We start from the raw sequence: 5,574 nt of genomic DNA on the forward strand, positions 1-5,574 counted from the left end.
GGCTCAAGGAAATATTTCTTCTGGAATAGTAAATTAATAGAACACTTGATGCACAAGAGTTTGTGGTTGAAGGAAGATGCTATGTGGGTCTTCTCTGGTGGTCCAGTGGCTAAGGCTCTGCACTCCAGTGCAGGGGGCCCGGGTTCGATCCCTGGTCAGGGAACTAGATTCCTCATGCTGCAACTAAGAGTTTGCATGCCGCAACTAAAGTTTCTGCATGCTGCAATGAAGATCCCACATGCTGCAACTAAGACCTGGTGCAGCCAAATAAATTTAAAAATACTTAAAAAAAAAAAAAAGATGCTATGTGCATAGAAAACCAAGCAAAACTAGACAGTTTTTCACTTCATAAAAAAATTAAAGTTTGTGCCAAACCCACGCACTTATGACCAATTAATCTACGACAAAGGAGGCAAGAATATGCAATGGAAAAAAGCCTCTTTAGTAGTGGTGCTGGGGAAACTGGACAGCTACATGTAAAAGAATGAAGTTAGAACATTCTCTAACACCATGCACAAAAATAAACTCAAAATGGATTAAAGACCTAAATTTAAGACCAGATACTATAAAACTCCTAGAGGAAAACACACACAGAATACTCTTTGACATAAATTGTAGCAATATGTTTTTGGATCTGTCTCCTAAAACAAAGGAAATAAAAGCAAAAATAAACAAATGGGACATAATTAAAAGCTTTAGCACAGCAAAGGAAATCATTGACAAAACAAAAAGACAACCTACTGAATGAGAGAAAATATTTGCAAATGATACGACTAATGAGGGGTTAATATTCAACATATATAACAGCTCATACAGCTCAACATTAAAACAAACAAATAACCTGATTAAACAATGGGTAGAAGAACTAAATAGGCATTTTTCCAAAGTATACATACAGATGGACAACAGGCATATGAAAAGATACACAACATCACTAATCATCAGGGAAATGCAATTTGAAACCACAATGAGATATCATCTCACACCTGTTAGAACGGCTAACATCAAAAAGACCACAAATAACAAATGTTGGCAAGGATGTGGAGAAAAGGGAACCCTTGTACATGGTTGGTGGGAATGTAAATTGGTACAGTCACTATGGAAAAACAGTATGGAGGTTTCTCAAAAAAATAAAAATAGAACTACCATATGACCCAGCAATTCCACTCCTGGGTATATATCCAAAACAAAAACATTAATTTGAAAAGATAACATGCACCCCAGTGTTCGTAGCAGCATTATTTACAGTTGCCACAATATGGAAGCAACTTAAGTGTCCATCAACAGATGAAAGGGTTATATATATATATATAATATGGAGATATATATATATATATGGAGAATATACTATATATATATAGTATTCTCCATATATATATATATGGAGAATACTACTCAGCCATAAAAAAGAATAAAATTTTGCATAAAGAATAAAATTTAAGTTGTTTGCAACAACATAAATTGACTTGCAGGGCACTATGCTAAGTGAAATAAGTCAGAGAACTACCAATACTGTATGGTATCACTTATATATGGAATCTAAAAATACAACAAAATGTTGAATATAGCAAAAAAGAAGCAGACTCACAGATATAGAGAACAAACTAGTGGTTACCAGTAGGAAAATGGAAGGGGAAAGGGCCAATTTAGGGGGAAGAGATTAAGAGGTACAGACTATTAGGTATAAAATAAGCTGCAAGGATATATTGTACAACACAGGGAATATAACCAATATTTTATAATAACTATAAATGGAGTACAACTTTTAAAAATTGTGAATCACTATATAGTACACCTGTTACTTATATATTGTTTATCAACTATACATCAATAAAAAATAAATTTCAAAAAATTAAAACTTGTGCCAGAAAGGAAAACTAATGTTTTACTAAACAAGTCAGCTGTGAGAAGTATTTACATAGTCATAATAATGTAAATAATGACTATTGCTTTATTCAAAATTACCATATAACTTTAATGGGAGAATGTCAAAAGATGGGAAGGGTGAGCCTATTTACTAGAGGTGTAGGGAGCAGAAAGTGAACAAAAACAACATTTTCAATAGTGGAAAGTCAGTAGATCATACCTGACATCAAAAAATCATGACATAGCAGTTACATTACTTAGCAACAGGGAGATAAGTGTCAAAATAAAACTTGTTTCAACTAAAATTGGTTTCTTCTGGGGAGGATGGTAAGGAGCTGCTGTTTTTCATAACAACACTTGTAAAATTTGTGAATCTTTGTGTACAACTTTGATAAAAATCTAGAAAAACATGGAGATAAAAATGAGAGCATCATTCAGCCAGGAATAACCACATCAGCTTACTTAGAAAGGTAAGCATTAAGGCACATTTTCAAAGTGGCTTAACCATGGAGGTAAGGAGCTGCAAACTATCAGAACTTTGCTTCCTGAGTTCCTATTATCTGGATCTTTGTTATTCTAGTAGAAATCTTCTCTTTAAAAATCAAAGGCATTATTTAAAAATTTCAACTGTTTTCAAGTCATCTTCATTATTGTATCTTACTTATTCTTTCTCATATCATTCCAAATAAACATTCATTGGCAAACCGCATCCATGGCAATCATGAACATAAAAGCAGCCATTTACAATTGATTGTGGGAGTATATGTTTTACAATAAGGATGGATTTTCTTATTTAATTATACAGTTATTCATATGTTCTAAACCATGCTATGAGAATAATGATAATATCTCTGAAAATAGCACTTCTTGACCATTTCTCTGAGGTATTACATGTTTCCTCAAGTTTCTCCATCACTTTAAGACTAATTGCAAATGTGCTTTTCTGCAAGGCCATAAAATTCTGTTTCAACATACTTGGAATGCTCTAGTTTTTGATCATGTTAAGACAAGCATGAGAGTTAATGTACATCAAATTTTAGAAATAGATATTTTCCCAAAGACCAGTAAGCTGAATGTTGAAATGCATGTAAATATTAAAAGTTTTGACTTGAATTCTCTCATTTTGATCCATGATTAAGAGCCAAAACCAAATATTCTTGATTCTCTCAGTGTTTTCCAGGTGGTTCTCTTTCAGAGAATTTTTCTAGAATATTGTCTTTGAATTTTTCCTAATTTTGTAGCTTCATTGCAAGATCTTTTTCCACTTTTCATAGGATATCAATAACTAAATATTGAAATATTAATGAAAATTAAGTATGTTTTCTTCACATCAAATGCGATTAAAATAATCCCACTGTCGGACTTCCCTGGTGGCACAGTGGTGAAGAATCCTCCTGCCAATGCAGGGGACACGGGTTCGAGCCCTGGTCTGGGAAGATCCCACATGCTGCAGAGCAACTAAGCCTGTGCACCACAACTACTGAGTCTGCTCTCTAGAGCCCACTGAGCCCATGTGCCATAACTACTGAAGCCCACGCACCAAGACCCCATGCTCCACAAGAGAAGCCACTGCACCGCAATGAAGAGTAGCCCCCCCTTGCCACAACTAGAGAAAGGCCACTCACAGCAACAAAGACCCATCATAGCCAAAAGTAAAAACTGATTAATTTTTTAAAATTCCACTGTACTAAAAATCCATAGAAAAGAAAGAAAAATTCTAAGCTTCTAGTTGATGTTTATCTTTATTAATAGCTGACATAATAGAATTAGAATGCAACTAAAGAATTTGGTCAAATGGAAATTTATTCAGCCTTTAAAAAAGAAGATTCTGTCATTTGTAAAAACATGGATGAACCTAAAGGGACACTATCCTAAGTGAAATAAACTAGATATGAAAAGACAAAAACTTCAAGATCTCACTCATATGCGGAATCTAAAGAAGTCAGATACATAGAAGCTGTGTTTACCAGGGGCTGAGAGATGGGGTAAATGGAAAGATGCTGGTCAAAGTGTACAAAGTTGCAGTTTTGTTGGATGAATAAGTCTAGAGACCTAATGTACAGCATGATGACTGTCATTAATAATACTGAATTGAATACTAAACATTTGCTAAAGTAGATTTCAGGGGCGCTCATCATACACAAAAAAATGGAAGTGTGAGGGGATGATATGTTAAATTGCTTGTCTGCAGTAATCTTTTCACTATGTATATGTATATCAAATCATAATGTTGTATATTTTAAATATATACAATTTTAATTTAAAAGTTTAAGAAAGAATTTGTTCAAGCTCCTGCACTTCACGACAATATGATTTGACCATAAAAGTAGATAATCAGAATCTGTTTACATTTCCCTTTAATCGAATAATGGAGACCAAACACATGTGCATGCAAGATACACTGAGTAAAGAATATCTATAAGGGAAAAGAGTATGATACCATCACTTGACATTCATCACAGCTTCAAGCAAAAACAAAACAAAACAAAAAACCTTTTGTGGAATTGTACATCTTGCATTAATGTTTCACCCAAAATAAAATTCCTCTTACTAAACCTTCTCTATGCTGTTTCCAAATTAGCATTCTGCTTGGGTTCAGCTCAATATATTCCATTTCTCTTGAAAACCCTGTCAGTAACTATTCATTTCATGCCTATGAGCATAGCCTTCTGGGTGCATGCAGCCCAGTTGATCTGTTCAGTTTAACCGTCTTACCAACGGTGCAGAAATGATAATAAATGTGACCCAAATGAAAAAATTGTTTTTCCCCAATCTGATATACCTGTAGAGATTAAGTACCCTCTGTGTCAAATGAATGTCATCCTCATTTTCCAAAAGCACTTTTAACATGTTTACCATCAAGGGCTATGCATTTCTGAAGAATAGAGAATCTGGAAACCTGCTTTAGGTTGATATATATCATAAAGTAGGCATCAATTCATTCCCTCCTAAATCTAATCTGCCTATTGATGCTGAGATTTTCAACTTGCTTTGCTTTTTGCATGACAGGTTTAAGTGAAAGGTAATGCAGAGCCACATAAAATATTTCACCACATTAATCTTAACTCCCTAAGCATACCAGGAACTCTTGCATTTCCTAGAACAAAAAACCATTACCTTACACTTCTTGTGATTTATTTTGAGATTACATTTTGTTCACTCCTCAAAGAAAGTATTCAGCTGCTTCCAAAGGCCAATTGAGGTTTGAGAGATTAATAAATACTGAATCTTCAGTCTTAAAAAAAGAACAGTGACACAGATGTTAAAAACATTTGGGGCGTGAAAACTATGCCAAAAGTCTCAGTGATATCATGTAAATGGATACTATGTAGTGAAAGGCTATCATCCCAATATCCTCTCGTCTGAAGGCTTTGATCATAATCCAGCAAATATCCTTCAATCTGTAAATTAACTACAGCTAAAAGGAGGTTTAGGAAATTTCATAGTGACTCATGGTCATTCGTGACTTTTGATATTTGCATAAATAAACCCTTGGAGATTTAAATGTCATCTTGTGAGATTGGTTCAAGATGGCGGAGTAGAAGGACATGTGCTCACTCCCTCTTGCGAGAGCACTGGAATCACGACTAACTGCTGAACAATCATCGACAGGAAGACACTGGAACTCACCAGGAAAGATACCCTACATACAAAGGACAAACCACGATGAGATGGTAGGAGGGGCGCAATCACAAGAAAATAAAATCC

Source organism: Globicephala melas, chromosome 3, assembly GCF_963455315.2.
Source record: "Globicephala melas chromosome 3, mGloMel1.2, whole genome shotgun sequence".
NCBI lineage: Eukaryota > Metazoa > Chordata > Mammalia > Artiodactyla > Delphinidae > Globicephala > Globicephala melas.